The sequence below is a fragment of the Pinus tabuliformis genome, chromosome 3_2 (genome assembly GCF_031772625.1).
Source record: "Pinus tabuliformis cultivar Carrire ecotype Pingquan chromosome 3_2, CPIR1, whole genome shotgun sequence".
Classification (NCBI taxonomy): Eukaryota; Viridiplantae; Streptophyta; class Pinopsida; order Pinales; family Pinaceae; genus Pinus; species Pinus tabuliformis.
In genome coordinates this window covers 1,191,389,835-1,191,406,662 of record NC_142302.1, presented here as the reverse complement: position 1 = coordinate 1,191,406,662, position 16,828 = coordinate 1,191,389,835, and the positions used below count along the sequence as shown (strand labels likewise).

The following is a 16,828-nucleotide window of genomic DNA, read 5'->3' as shown; positions in this document are numbered from 1 at the left end:
CTTGGCCATAGGTAGGCAAGCATAAATTTTCATGAAAAATCTAGAAATGCAAAGTTTTTGTGATTTATAGCCCTCTAGAAAAAGGGAGCGCCAGGTGGCGCGGCGCATAGGGAGGAAAACTCTATTTTTTGTGCAAAAAATTTACAAAAATGCAAAAATTGCTCCAAATTTCTTGAAATTTGGGCTGAGTCTTCTCTATCAACTGCTGTGATGGGCCAAGGAAGCCTTAGCCAATATTTGAAGTCCTTCATCCTCTTTTTGTCTCTTTGATGCTCTCTTTAGCTTTTCTTTCAAATTCCTGATTCTTGCATAGCACACCAAGTTTCGGGACGAGTAATGATATGACAAGTTTCTAAGCATATTCTTCTCATTTATTGCCTTCTCCAGTTCCTCTCCAAGTGGATATTGACTCTTTCGAGCCATGACTCCCTATCGGCATTGATCTCTTGCTCCAAGGAAGTGAACTCCAACCTCCTCCTTCAGGCACTTTGGCGATTTTGTCGAATGTTCTGTAACTCCATCACCACCTGCTGATCCTCAAGCTGCTTGTTCCTCTACTCTAAGTACTGTATAGTCCATTGGGGTCTATCCAAGTTGGTGGACAAGGCATCAATGTCCGCCTGCTGCTCCTTGATGATCTCTCTAAGGTTTGCACTCTATGGGCCCATGTCAGTATCATCACCCTCAATGAGGATGAAATCAGTCTCTCGCTCACCTGATAGTCCTTCCTCCTATAGAGGCCTCTTGCCTTGGTCCTGAACCTACTATGCTGATGGAAGAAGTGAGGCCCCTTCCACCCTGGGTGGAGAAAACACTCGCTTCGCTGCTGCAAACAACCGTCTAGTGCCTCTCTAATAAGATATGAACACCAGCACACTAGCGGTCTCATGGCCCCCATGCTGATAAGAAGGACCACCTATCTCCTGCCCAACCTCTGAAGGTCCCTGTGAAGCTTTGAAAAATTAATGAGAGATGAATTCATCCCAAGTGAAGCCCTGTAAACCAAGCTGATGAACAACCACAATTTTAATGAGAGCAAAATGATAAAGATTTTTAAACTGCTGCTGAGGGGTCTTGTGTTGCACAAGAGTGGTCATCTTCTCTATGTTTCGGCATATGAAATATGGGATGTTCATAATCCGCACCCGAGTAAAATGCATCAGTAGCCTGATGTGACAAGCATACAAGTGGGATAACCGGCCCTCACAGGTGAAATACTTCATGATGAGTTTCATTAAAGGAGCATACTCATCCTTGAGGAACTGAAAAGGAAACACTCTCTTGAGCTGCCTCAAAAAACCAAGTTTGATGTATGGTTCATAGTGTTGCTGGTCAATCTTCTGCCTCATATTCCATGGTTCTCCAATGTTTGGTATACCGGTTGCCAATGAAATGGTTTCTGGTGTTAATGTGAAAGTAACACCAGCAAGAGTGGCTTGATCACCATGTAAATGCAACACAAATAAGCGGGTTGACTCATGATGAAATTGAATATTAGCAACCTTCTCACAAAATTTATAACATGACTGATGCTGGAAACAAAATATGGCAAGAGGGCAGACCTGCAACTCGGCAAGAGTGGTAGGTTCTTCTCTGATATGTCTGCCACCTCTATGAGGCCTCCTGGGTGCATGTCCCTCCGTGGGTGAGTCACCTTGGGTCTCTTCTTCATAATCATATGAAGGATCAGTTGCCATAACTACTAAAATAAAAATTAGCTTGGAGAAATAGGTGCTGATGTGTCAAACTATGGTGGACTATTTTCGGTGATGTTCTTGATCTCTGCCACCAAGGGAAAACAGTGAAACAAGGGACTATTAGGAGAGGGGAAAACTAGTGGGAAATTTGGGATTGTTGGGAAAGACTTAGTTAGGGAAATATGGGATGTTATTGGAGTTTTTGTATAGGATTAGGGTTTGGGGTTTACATTTGGAAATTTGGGAAAGGGAATTTGGGATAGAGAATTAACGAACCTGGGGGGGTAGGGGAACTTAGGGAATGATGAAATCAAAGGACAAATGGGATGAGGGAGTGAACTTGGTGACAAAACAGTGATTTGAAACCCTAGCTGCAAGTTTCTTTGAGGTTTTTTAAAAGGTAGGGTTTGATTGTTTTACACAAGCACCATGAAACACACACCATCAACAACCATTAATCTTGGATGAAAAACCATGAATGAAGTTCAACCTACTTGTATCGATGCGTTTTGGGTGATTTTGGAGTGAATTTGGAAGTTTTCGGGCTTCCTGGATGTATGTGCCACAGAGCACGCCCAATGTGTTGCACCCCACCAATGCGTCGTGCCCGTGTTAAAATGAATTGAGTGCTAAGGCCCAGTGCACCGCGCCTCCTGCCCAGTGCACCGCGCCGATAATCTTACAGAGATTTTCGCCCAATTTCTCACTTGCTCACCAAATTTTCTCTATCTTGCTTCTCTTTTGCAAATGAGCTTATCACATGAAGGAATCGCTTATAAACAAAGAGCTTTTGAAATTTTGGCTCATGAAATCCACTTTTATAATGTTTTGGATTTGACTTTATCTTTAAACTCTGTTTTTGGACTTTTTCACTGCTTTTTTCACTTTGTGATGAATTTAATGACCTGAGCTTGCTTTCTTTTGCAGGTGTTGGAGCTTCTAGGCTAAGGAAAGAAACCAGGATGCATATGAATGAATTTACAATGAGGATAACAAAATTTTCATGATTTTGTACAATAAAAGCTAAAAACTCATTTTTTTCTGTTTTGAGGAAAAACACATTTTTGAACACTTGATGATGCAATTTATTGATATTGAACCCTCCTCATGGCTTGCTAGCAATTATTGGAAAATTTAACACATTTTTTGACAAAACCCTAATGAAACCCTAGACCTAACTGACCATGAAACCCTAAAGACAATCTTTGCAATTTTCAGGATAAAAAGGAGACTGTATATGTTTTTTTTTAATGAGCAAATATGTGCCAGTAGGTAGATAACATGAGGGAAACTGGAGGAATGCCACTACCGTCAGATGATCTATGCGCCTAATGGAATGCAAATGACTGGGCGGGACACCTAATATGAAATGCAACAAGAGGATTTGATCTCTGACGGAGGGATGACAATATCGACTCTAACACTATACACGCCTATAATAAGGCAGTAACTGGCACTCTCTTGGATGAAGGTGCGTCAATTAACCTCATGCCTTCCACTACTTGGCAAGCTTTTGGCTCTCCAGAGCTTGTGCCTGTCACCCAGAATTTGTTCGCTTTCGACAGAGGAACTAGTCATCCTTTGGGGATCCTTCCACAGTTCCCGCTTACTTTGGGAGGAAAAACCATCTCCATAGACGTGATGGTCATCCAAGGTTCTGTGGATTTCAATCTTCTCCTTGGCCATGACTATATTTATGTCATGGGAGCTCTTGTTTCTTCACTTTTCCATGTGCTTTGTTTTCCTCACAACAGAAGAATTGTCACTATAGATCAATTGTCATTCTTTGGTCACTAGATACCTCCTGTACAACCACCATTCCCTCTCAGTTCTTGTTCGCAAGAAGTACCTTCCCTACCACAGGTCAATTATGTGCCTACCCATTCTGTCTCCGCCTCTGTTGATGATCATGCAGATGGTCTCATACATCATGTACTATGGGCATTGGAACCCGATCTGTCGATGGTGCCCAATGACATGTGTTCCCCTCAGAGCATGGTTCTTCCTCCCAGTGAAGACCTCTTGGGAGTCATGTTCTCGTATGGTCCATGAACAGGCATCTGAGGATAGTTCTGATCTTGTGTCAACCTCATTTAAAAAATGAAACAAGCAGTCCGTAGATTGTTTGTTCCTATGTCAACCTTGCTAAAAAATGAAACAAGGGGTGATAAGGAAAGTTTTTGTCTTGGGTCAAGCTCTTTAAAAAATGAAACGAGGGTCCGAGGACATTTTGTGATTTCGTGTCAACCTCATTTCAAAAATGAAACAACTCCCTTTTGTCAATCGAGTATTTCTTATATCTCATCATTGAACCTTCATTACATCCACCTCATTAAATGCAATGAAGCTTGGGGGGCATGCACCTCGATTGGCTTGTCATGTTGGGGGCATGCGAACCTTATTCAAGCATAGTTTCTCATTTCAATCTTGTGTAAACAATGGAATCAAATCCAAGCATAGTTCTCCATGGTTCAAGCTTGTGCAAACATGGACCCATGCGCCGAGGTACCCTTTTTGGTTTGGTGCATTAAGTGATTTCTTTCTTATTGTGTCTTTCATCTTTTATGCAGATGTTATGAATATCAGTTGATGCATTAGTAACTTATGTATTAAGTGGAAATTTGCACAAATTATAAATCGTAGACAAACATTCAGACATAACAACCAAAGATCATAAAACATAGATAGTTGTATATCGTGTGTTATGCACCAAGTTGCTCAAAAAATAATGTATATGTTCAGGTTACAATCCGAGACACATGTCTCTCAAAACTCCAGAAAAGGAAACCTAGGAGACTACTCTAGGTGCTGCTCTCTATAGCAAACCACCGCCCGAACTACTCGTCTGAGCAGTCTATGAATCCTATTTGACACACCCATAGTGTGTCGTTGGTACTGTCTCGGGATCTCCTCAAACCCTCGGTAATCAGGGATCCCCTCGGTCAAGCCCTCCAAGTTCCAGGCTATCTCCTCCTCTACATCTCCACCTGGAGGTGGCAAGGCAAGCTCTCTGTTCTCCCTCCGAGCTGTAGGAGTGAGACCCACCAGTCTCTCAGGTCCAACATCTGCAAAATTGAGCATAATTATTAGGGCATATACATTTAAAATCCAAAAACAATAAAAAACTAAAATATAAAAGTTTGGCAGTCAACCCAAGTATGTTACCTCTCTCGTCCCACTACTCTCTAGGCAGAAGCAGCATGTTCGGGTCTCCCCTGAAATCTGTCCCTGCATAAGGCCAATCCTCAACCACCACCTGCTAACGATGTAGCCACTCCATGAAGTCAGGCCCCAGGATACTGGCTGGTCGCCGCCTCCTTGCGGCATCACATGGGCCCACCAAGTGATTCGGGTCTCCCGTGGTCCAGGCCACCCTACGCACATGTCCTGTAACTGAAGTATGGGCACCCACTCCAGCATGAGCGGTATCAGAATCGACCCATACCCGAACTGCTTCGTCTTACCTCTTTGGCATTTAGTCAGTTGCCTCTTCATGTTTAGAGACACTGCTTCTGCCCAGTCAAACATGGTAGGATTGAGGAAATCTAAAGCCAGCTACAGTTGTGTTTTAGTTGCCTCATGTTGTGCCTAAGAACTAGCTTCTCATGTGATCGTGAACACCAATACACGTAGTGACAGGTCATTCACTGTTGGAATCTGCAATTTACCACTAGTGGATGATTTTCATGCACCTGGGCACACTCATGCAATCAGCATGTCTAAGGACTCCATGACGATCCGCACACCACCCATGCAGGGTATCTCTCCTCGTCATGATAAACTAGTAAGAAAATATATATATATGGAGTCAAACTCAACCTCCTGCCCTCGGATGATGAATTTACCCTCTATTGGGTTCCATGATCAAATTAAGAATTCTAGGAGGTCTAATTGTGCTCTTAATAGCGGCGTTAGGAAGAATTTGAGCAATCCGCAGTTCCGGAGGACCTGCAAGCATTGAGGATCAATTGCCCCTCTCTCGTCATCTACATCATGTGTGTGTTCTTGCCACGAAAATGCCATTTTGCACCCTACACATACAAACATCCTCTTATTAGAAATTGTTTGATCCATTTTTATATGCTACAATGGTGTAAAAATATTTTTTTGTGTTTTCCGCGCTTGTTGCAGTTGTTTCTAAAATAGTTGTGATGTTCTGGATAGAATAGTTCGCCATTTCTTGGATCATTTCAGGGGTACATCACTCTCCTACGACGATGTCGATTTTGGCCAGTTGGAAATTCACAGTCATCGCAACCCCGAGGGGAGAATCTGTGACGACCGAGGTGAATTTTTGAAACAAAAATTCTTCACAAACTCAGCCAAAACATTGAAATAACGGTTCAAATGAATTCAAAACACAAAGGGGGAGGTATAATACTTACTTGGAGAGAGTTTGGAACGCAATGAATCACCACAGCTCTGGAAATCGACACCCAAATTCGCAAGGTATGCGTTGTTTGGAGTTTTACCACGGTTAAAAATAAACAAAGTAAATTATGTTTTTACCATATGACTTGTTATAGGCCCTTTTTTGAAATTTAGGGCTTTAACTATAGTTTTTTGGGTTTTTACTATAGTTTTTAGGGTTTTTGGTTATGGTTTTTAGGATTTTTGACTTAGGTTTTCAAACATTAATCATGTATCCTTTTGGAATCGGTCTTATGCTTGGTTCTCTCTGTGCAAAAATAGGTGTGTCGGATGCAGGTACTGATCAATGCATGGTTAATAAATACCATGAAAATTTCTCAAGAGTACTCCTTAAGCTCCTTTTTGACTCGTAAAAGATGAAAAGATTGCCGAGTATTTTCCCCTTTTTGACTCGTTAAAGAGAATAAAAATGGAGGTTTGCTTTCAGCTCTTTTCCGACCATTTAAAAATGCAAATATGGCTGAGCTCTTTTCATTTCCAGGTCATTCTTGGTTACGAAACATCATGTCTCCAGTAAATTTTCTACTTTTTCGGACTAGAAACACTATTTACGGAAAGTACTCCTTGACTGAAATGGTCAAGCGGTTCTCTCGAGTATCATTTTCTACCTTTTTAGGCTTGAGACACACAAACTTATGAAAAGGTCCCCCCTGGATTTTTCTTTTCCATGTCTTTTTCAAACTCTCTAAACATGAAAAAGACTATGATTTTTACCTATGTCGGACTCATTAAACCCTGACGACATTAGACTCGTCACCATGATGAGACCCGAGCTTCTCCTCCCTAGGGCTTGTTAAAATTTCACTAGGTTGGATTTGTCTGAAGGACAAACTTATATCGCAAGCATATGCTATCCCCTTCAAGCTTTTTTTCAAATATAATTGGGGTACTCGCTAGCAATGGTGGGGGAAGATTTGGAAATATTCCATTGCTTACCTATGGCAGCTAGTCACTCTTGAACATTGACACTTTTGCCTCTCACCGAGTTTGGGATATCCTCACATCGTCATTGGCCTTCCGGGGTTTGGGTTGTCATTTTGCCTCATTCCATTTTATCCTTGTTGTCTCCGCCAGACCTTCCATCCCTTGGTACCAAAATGCTGCCGCGTTCTGGAGACGTGTTGCCGATATGTTCAAGAGTTTAATCCTTCTACAATTTTCACCCTTACACCCTCCTTTGACTCTTTGTCTTGTTCATTTTTATCTTGTTCCTTGTCTCATGTCATTGATGTGGAAAACATTATGTCCCTCTTGCAATGGATCACTTCCTGTCGACATCAACTCATTATCCAAGAAGTTGATCTAGAGATTCCTTTCGGTACCTTAGAGCTTGCATGCCTAAATTTCAAGTTCTTCACACTCGATGACAGGCTTGCATTATTGGTCTTCGATTAGGTGATTCCACGAGTGTTCGACTCCAAGTAATTCTTCACACTTTGTGGATTGTACGGACAGTAATTTGAGAACCATTGACATTACTAGTGGTCTCTCTCATGCTTGTTAACGGTTTACATCATTGGTTCGTAATCAAGCGATTTTCTAGTATGCTTGACTTCAGCACATCTATTCGCATATTAGAAATTGTACCATGATCAAATGGGATTCAAGACCTCGGACTAACATTACATAAGTTCGAGTTGCATGGATTGGTTCGTGATTGGATACATGAATATTTGATTGGATGGCTGCAACCATGCCTGAGTCTTTCTAGATGGTTGTGACCATACCTTTATTTTTATATATGGTCTTATCGACTGGATGGCTGCGTCCATACCACAGATCAATTCTATTTGTCTTTTGGATGGTTGTGCCCATGCCTAGACTACATGTATTTCTTTCACTATCAGATATATCAGTTGTACTTGCTCCTACAGGTTCTCAATGATGGTGTTCCAATTCGGTTATGGTTTAGTAAACAATTTCACCCCTCCCACTCTCTCAGCCTTCATGCTTTAGGGGGCATCTGTTACACAGTAATTTGTCACTAACCCTGTATCATAAAGTCAGTCCCTAAGCGACATCTTCTCTATGTCATACCTCAAACAAATGTGTCCATATCTTCCCAATAATTTAAAGAATATTAAAAAATTCTCTTTAATCCCGAATATTGACCCTTTTAACCCATGTTTTAATATCGTCACAAGTAAGCCTCATTCTGCCTGCGACAATTTCCTGTAATGGACTATAACGTCGCGCCATTGCTGCAAGGGTACATCTATTCTATACGACGGTCAGATTTTAGGGCTCGTCGCAAGTCCTCAACATCTTTCTTGTGACGATAACTCTAAATGCAATGCTGCCAAGCGACACCATCTCTAAGTCTTATTGTTTGACTCGAGATGATCCAGAGATGGCGAATTAGTTCGAACAGAATGATTCTGGATGGTTCTAGAGCTGGTTTTTGGGTAAAGGAAGTTCGCCTTTCCTCCTCTGGGATGGTGGTTCCGCCTTTTGAGAAACCTCCCTTAAGGATAAGCTCCCTCTCACTTATTTATGGAGGCTCCTCCTCTTATAAAAGCATTTCCCATTGCTATGATCAGCTAGTTTTTGGTTTGGAGCAAATTAGCTAGCTTTGGTGTGAGATTGATAGTTTGCAGTGTGAATTATTGATAGTCTAGCAATTGGTTATGGATTGCCTTAGCTTTTTAATAGTGCTTTTGAGTGAGAGAGAGAATTATCAACCTCTTGGGAGACCCTTTTGAGAGTGAATGCTTGAAGAAACATACTAGATGGACCCTTCGAGGAAGCTTGCAACATCAAGGTTTAGTTGTAAGCTTTGCTTTTATTCATTTTAGTACAATTAATTGTGATTTCCTATGTCATCTGTAAAATATACTTTATAGATTATGATTCCTTGACTTTTTAAGTGAATAGATCATTGTTGTGCTCTGTTATGTGTTCTGTTGTTCTCTTGTGTTCTTTCAGGTGAATCGCTCATCGAGGAGAAGGAAACGATAACTAAAGCGGTACAACAAAAGCTCCATCGAACACTGGTTTGAGGTAGGCTCTTTCAACAATGACTGTTTAAGGAAATTAGCTATTGTTTTGTCTTGTTGTGACTAGATCCACTCTAGGGCTAGAGGGTGTTGGCATTATGATTCAAGTGTTGTCCTTGATGGCAACTCACTCAGAGGATGGTACAGGTGCTCAGAGGTTGGTACAGGTGATGGCAACTTAATCAGAGGACAGATCTTAGTACAGCATGCCAAGAAAGTTCATACACGCAGGTTCGTTAAGCCCAAGTCGCGTATACACGCAGGTTGGCTTCAGTAAAAGAGCGTGTATGTGGAAAAGTACCTTTGGTCTGTGGCGATTAGTCCTTGGAAGTTGTGCCTATGGTTTCGGACCATGGTGTCTCGACGGGCGTGTTGATCCCTCGTTTTGAGGTTGATGGTATTGTGTTACTATGGTTTTGGACCGTGGTATTGTGAAGTACCTAAGGCTATATAAGGAAAAGATCATTAGGCAAAAGAGCAAGCAATGTGTGTCTGACGAAGTGAGAAGATCTGGTATTACTGTTTATCTGTTCGGGACACTTGGCAAGGGTCGGATCTGACAACGAAGGCATAAGAAACTATTTCTAGATCTGCACGCGGGTTGCCTCTGGTGAAAGCGCGTATACACGTGGTTTTGGTACAGTGAAGTAGCGTGTGCATAATAAGATTTGATATTTCAGGTTGCTGCTGATTCTGGTGGTTGTTGCAGAGTTCTGGGCTTTGGTTTGGGTTCTGTGTTCTTGATGACAGGGTTTCAGTGATTCAATATTGGGTTATGATGCAAGTATAAGTTGATGATTGTATTGCGGTAATGTTTGTTTTGTACTCTTGGATCCAGTCTAAAAATTGATGAAACGTGGTCCCTGAAGGAAAGCAGGTTGTAGGGTCAGCACCTTTGTACTAGTAAATGGATCGGCTAGTACAAGAGCTGAGGGGGTTGTAGCTCCCTTCCAGAAGTAGTTGGAAAACGAGAGAGGGTTGTAGCCCTCTGCAGGTTGTAGCCTGCGTACTGGTAAAGGACTGCACCAATACATTGTAAAAGAAGTTTCTTATTAAAGAAGAAAGAGACGAATTGCAGCAGGTGGTTTTCACCCACATTGGGTTTCCACCTTATATCATGGTGTTCATGTGTGTGGCTCTTGTGTGATGTTCTGTTCTGTTATTCTGCACCTGTTTACTGTTAATATGCTTAATAATGTTCTGATGCATTTACTGAAGATTATGCTAACTGAATTATAAGATCTCTGGATATACGCGAGTTTCATTAGACACAGTAGCGTGTACACGCGGATTAACTTAATTGAAGTAGCGTATATGTTTCTGAGTATGAAATTGGAAAGTTTTTACTGATCTGATAATACTGATTCACCCCCCCCTCTCAGTATTATTTCCAACAGAGGGGTTGCCTCTGTCCACAGAGGGAACATTACCTACATCACAGGGGCCCCTGAAATGGCTCTAGAGGTTGAACAATTTATCTAGTGTCGCCACCCCTTTAGGTAAGGTATTTCCTTTACACGAACCTACTTCTTCTTCATGCGATCCCTCGTGTACCTATTCACCGATAACTATGTCTTTGAACACTTCCGTATTTGTCATGAATTCCAAAATCTACTGGTCATCATCGAAAATGCACAAGTTAGTTACGTTGTCAGGCATTGCTAGTTTATAGATAATTTCAATAGAAAACCCAGTCTCTAAGGGATGTGAACCTCGTTGCAGCATTAGCTAGAGTGTCGGAAACAACATTATTAAATCTAGGAATGGAAATTATACTGAAATCTTTAAATGAATTTATGAGATGCCATACCTCTTGCTGGTAATTCTTGAGGTGTGGTGACAGACAATGAATGGTATTGCGTACTTGTCTTGTAATGATTTCTAAATCCCCAATAACTTTCAGTCATTCTGCTTTCAGGTCGATGGTCTTTTGAGGCCGAGTACCAATGCTTCGTATTCTGCAGTATTGTTGGTGCATTGGAACTCTAGCCTACACAAGATCAGGAACCTGTTTCCTTTGGGGTCCAGCAAGTTGCAGCCTGCCCTTACTCCATCGTGAGTTTTAGAACTGTCATATTACAATGTCCATGTTTCAATACTAAGGGAAGGTAAACCTGATGTATTTAAATTTAAGGAACAAACTTCACTATCGAGGCTTGGGGTTTGTATAGGAATTTAAATCTAGATATCCTAGGGGACGGTCGATCCCTAGGATTGATAGCACTCGAACAGGGACTCTAGAAGGCATACTCGCAACTCTTGTTGGGCATAGCTGATTGGCTCATTGGAGCTCTCAAGGTCGGTTATGGTGTGTTTCATACAAGGTTCACTATTGACCCTGATTTGGTTATTCCTTCCCTTGTACGGTAGCCACAAGTGAGACCAGTCTGTGGCGAAGTAGCCCTGCAATTTACAAGACCAATCTCTACTAAGAAGAAGATTGTAGGCCTCTGGGATGTCTACAACTATTATGTCAATGCATTGGTGAACTTGGGAATCAGAAGATAACCGAATGATGACATTATTCAATTCTCCTACAGCTGAGACTTGAGACCTGTCGAGTTGGATAATTTTGGCGTCAGTCTTTTCTAGTTGAATGTTTAGCTTCTTGCATACCGACCAAGGCATGGCATTGGTCAATGCTCCAGAGTCGACGAGGTAGTTGTGCACATTAAAATTAAACATCTCGAAGGTTAAAAGGAAAGGAGGTTTTGAACCTCTCGAGCTGGTGTTTGCAACGTTTAATATAGCTTAGAGGTCGACCACGATTGGGATTCAGCTTGTTGTGTTACCTTTGCTTGATGTTGAGGACTTTGAGGCTGTAGGATGGAAATTTAAGGCCTTGGCCATTAACTCACACTAAGTGGCCAACTTACAAACCTCATATAGAGAAACGTTTGCTCGCGTTTTCTTCAAATATTCTATGATATTGTAATCTAAAACCACAGATGAGGATTCTTATGCTAAGTGTTGCATTGTCGAGATAGTTTTAGTCATAACCCCTTTTGCTGAATTTCTAGGTGTGGGTGAGTCACCTTTTGTACCTAATGGTGACTTGTTCGGACTCACCTCATCCATCCCTCTGGGAGAAGAACTGGATGGTTGGCTAGCATTTGTGGGGGAAAGGATCCGTCGTAACAATGCTCATTTCTTGTCTTCTAGAGTAGAGTCCAACACAGTGCCTTTACTCTTGAGGTTATAAATTTTGTGGGGTTTTGGGGGGAAATCTCCAACGAAGGCCTCTTAAGTAGTGCACACCTAATCTAGTGCACACCTCATCCCCCCCGATAACATCGAAGGCTAGCACAGCAGATGGAGTATCCTCAATGGGAGGGGATGTGTCCTCTTCAAAATCATTAGTGTCCTCTTCCCCCTCCCCATCAGCTTGATCCTCTAACAGATGGCTAACTACGACAGTCATGTTATGAAGCCATTGTGGGCAGGTCTTCTCAGAGTGGGAGGCTTGATGGAAAGTGCAAAAGTTATCTTTTCCTAATTCTTCCATGTTGAAAGTTGAGTTGGAAGTTTGTGACAATTTAGGGGGAAGGTTGTTAGTCTTCTGGAAAAAGGGCTTCGCAGGCTTGGCTCCTCATGAAGCATCATTGGTTCTTCACTTTAGCTCAGCCACTTCATTAGTCAATTGTTTAAGGGATTTGGCCAGTCCCTCAAAATCGAAGGAATCTTTATCCTTATCTAAGGTTTTACTTGAGGAGTCCTGATTTTTCTTCTCAGATGGCTTTGTATCCTCCCAGGATTCATGTTCTAAGGCACCGATCGAAAGAAGGTCCTTTTTGAACTTGATCGCAACAACAAAATTCTCAAATAGGGTAAGTTTGGCTTCTCGTTTAATGAACACAATAATATCCCGTCGTAGGGCTCTGGTGTAATAATTAATCGTGATGGAATCATCAATAGCTATGTCCATGGGGAACTTATTCAGAATGGTGGTGAAGCGTTGATTGAAATCTTTCACCTTCTCCTTCTTATAGAATTTAAGTGTGCTGAGCTCGGTGAGGAGCATAGAAGGAATCTTGTCCTCTAAGAATTTGTCCAGGAAAGTTTTTTGAAACTCATCCCAAGTTCGGATAGAGGTGACAAGCAGCGATCGATACCAGGTGGACGTTTTATTCGCAAGGGTGTGTAGGAATAAACAGCATGTTATGTCATCGTACTCAACCTTCATCATCTGCAAGGCTAAGTAAAATTTTCTTATGTGGTCATCGGCTAAGGTCCCTTTCTCTGGGTCGAATTTCGTAAGGTGTTTCTCAGAATGGCAAGGCATATCATGAAGTACGCCTCTAAGGTTAAAAGGGGAATGATCCATCCAGGCGAGCGACGGTGGATGGTGATTTTCTCTAGGGTTGAAAAGGAGGCGGCGATCATCACCTTCTGATTCAATATCTGTGCTTGATCCCCCACTGTTTCAGGGGAGGCACCTGCCTCCTCCTCAAGGTACTCTGAGGTGTCCTAGATCTCTAGTGTTTCTCATGTTCCTGGTATTCCTCAGATTTCTCAGGAGATGTTGATTGTTGTAGAAGTTTATACAGTCTCTAAGGTAGTCCCTAGCTCCTGGTCCCAGGATCCCATGAGTGCCCCCAGTGAGGGGTTGATTGTTAACGGGGGTCCCTTGAGTGATATGTTGATCATTCCCGTGCACTTCCTCCCCTTGAGACTGGTTATTTTTGTAAGTAATGGTATTCCTAGGGTCACCTCCTTCATCTTCAGGCTGGCTTTCCAATCCTTTGATAGATAGTCTCTCAACAGTGTCCGCATAGTCATCTAGCGCTAGGCCGATTAACTGTGATATGGAGTTAACAAGGATGCCTTGATGCATATGATGCAGGTCAGAGGTGTGTGTGTTGAATAGGGAGTTAGTGGTGGGAATGCATTTTAGACCCATGACGAATTGTCGAGTAATAGGGCGCAAATTCCTTAGTTGTTCGTTAATGACCTCAAAAAAGGGAAGTTCCTCCCCTCCCGAAGCATCTTCAAGCGGGGGAATTTCGGATTCTTCCTAAAGTGGCTTTGTGAAGGCTGGACCATAAGGGGGAATGTATGGTATCTCCGGGGGAGTGGGAGGCAGAGGCTGGCTACTACCCTGATGGGAAATTTCGGTGTGAAGGCATGGATTGGTACTTGCCATGGCCCTCCTTCTAGCGCCAAATATGTTGATAGGCTGGAATATTCTACCAACAGTCAAGGGGATCTCCCTGTTGTAGGCTCCAAACTAGAACCTACACCATTTGTTGTAGGGATCCCTTCTGGTATGTAGGCTCGGTTTTCGTTCAGTTTTGTAGAGTTTTATTTGGATGAAGGTGAAATGTAGACCCAATTGAAAGCATGAACCTCAAATAAATACAAGGAAATAATTGACAAATATCCTATATCACATATACCATGAATAGCCAAGCCATAAATGACATATACCCTATGTAAAGTTACCGTTAGCAGAGTCTAAATAAAGCTTATCTATTCTAAGATAAAATTCTTAATAATTGTAAATCAGTGCACAACAATCAAACATTATCAAAGTGCATAACTTGTGCGGTCAAAACTGATTATACCAACACCAAAGAAATAGTTCACTGGCACGAGTATATAGTTAGTGAAACAAATAGAATTCATACGAAGTAGCATAAAGTGTGGAGTATGAGACAGCATGTGAACAGACCACAAATCAAATAGCTTTCAGGAATAATCGATCCATCATCTGAAGGAAAATACTCATGGCATTAGCACATAAAACATTTGAAGAATCCAATAGTAGAAGCTTACAATCATTCTTTGCATATATTAAAAGGACATAAATTCTCTTAAGAAATTTATATCTTCAAAAAGTCCTTGGCCAAAAATTCCTTTACAAATGAGGCATGAGGGTATATTTATAGGGTAAGTGCGACTCTTGGTCTACCCTTGACTCTTGGACTACCTCATGACCTTTCATATGCTCAACATGAATTTTGGTATTCTATATGACATTTCATATTCACAAGGTGTTCTATGCTAATGTAGACAAAAATGTCAAGAAATCACTATCAATATAATTCACTAATTTAATGATGGAAAGTTCTGGAATGTCAAGCCCGAGTTGTTCCATCAAATATGTGTGCCATAGGTTATATTCTATTGCAATGGGCATGATTTGTGGCTAATATTCATCATGTCGGTGTAGGCACTCAAGGGCATTAGGAATGAGAGTGCTTCATTTGGCATGCCCCTGATTATTCAAGGTTACCAGTTTGGTGTAGATCCTCACTGGTTCTACCACATAACGTGTGATGTTTTCTTTGGTAATCGGCATGTCCTTTGTACGGGCTACTTCTTTAAACATCTCTATGAATGCCTCTACTTCCGAGGTGATCTCTTCCTACTTCCTGACCTGACCAACCTCTCCTATCAAGGGAACTCCATGTAATTGGATTAATGATTCCAAAATGCTAAAAAGACGCTTGTAGGATGCCAATGTTCTTTCCACATCTTTGCCTAGTTTCTCTTTAGACTAAACTTTGATGTGGAGCTGGACCTTAGTATTTTACATGGTGATCCAGTCTTTCTTAGGGACCACCACCAGGGCACCAGGGTACTTAATGGGCCATTTTTGTATTCTATCCAAAGCAGTCATAGCTTCTTTAAGCATGGCTACCCTTTATTTTGTGCAAGCCTGTATGGCCACGATGGGGGCTACTGTGTGGTGTAGTTTAGACATTTCCTCGTAAACTATTGTCATGGCTTCCCCCAGAGTCTCTGTTTCTACCTCAATGGCTGCTTGGAACTCTGTTGCGCTTGTGTGTACTAAGCAGAGTGCCGCATTCTCTTCCTCCATCTTCTTCTTCTCTTGTTCTAACATGGTGGCCCTCTGTTCAGATGCGTAAAGCCTGTTCTGCAAATCTGCAATTTGTTTCCTCATCCTGGCCACATTGTGTTCTATGGCAACCACGAAAGCCATCCCAGCCAAGGCAATCATTTGAGGGTTCACTGTAATATTAGGCACAATATCTTTGGTCGTTGTTACTGACAAAGGCTCGGCAGGGTCCCTGCCACAAAACTTCGTCCTTTCTTGTATGATATTGAGGTTTATCTCATCGAAAGTGAGTTGAGTGAGAACTAGGACCTCCTTGTCGTGATCTTCTATGATGCCTAGCTCTTGGAGTGGAAGATGTCTGCCAGTGAGGGGAGTAGTAGGGAGTATGTCTAATGGAGGAATCTCATTTTGTCCCATGCCGAAATCAACTATTTTGCTAGTCTCCCCTTGTTCACTTTCTCCAGCTTCCTTTTCCTTGTCCTTCCTAATCTCTTCTTTCGATTACCTTTTTTCTTCCTCTTCTAATGCTCGTTGCCTCTCTAGTTCATCCATGTTCTTCAGCTCTTGTTCCAACCTCTTTCTTTCTTCTTGCCTTCTCTTCTCCACTTCTTCTTCCCATTTTTTCTACTCTTCATGTTCCTGCTTTTTCCTCTCTTCTTCTTCTTGCTTTTCCCTCTCTTCTTCTTCCTGATTTTTCCTCTCTACCCCTTCTTACTCCCTTTGCTTTTCTTATAGCTATTTCTCTTTCACTTGTTCCTCCTGCGTTCTCCTTTTCTCATTCTATCTCTGGTTGCTAGAATCTAGAGGTTGTTTGTTCTCTAGCTCCCTTTTTCTCTTGATCTCTCACTTTTTTCTTGCCAAGCGGGAATTTCTTTTGTCCAGCATTGCATCCTCTTCCTCAT

The 16,828-nt window shown here is 41.9% G+C and overlaps 1 pseudogene; it reads right to left on the bottom strand.

Annotated features, from left to right (window-relative positions):
- The window catches only part of LOC149184983 (uncharacterized), a 140,970-nt pseudogene extending 128,425 nt beyond the window's left edge, over positions 1-12,545 (bottom strand).
- Positions 12,546-16,828: the final 4,283 nt, after the last annotated feature.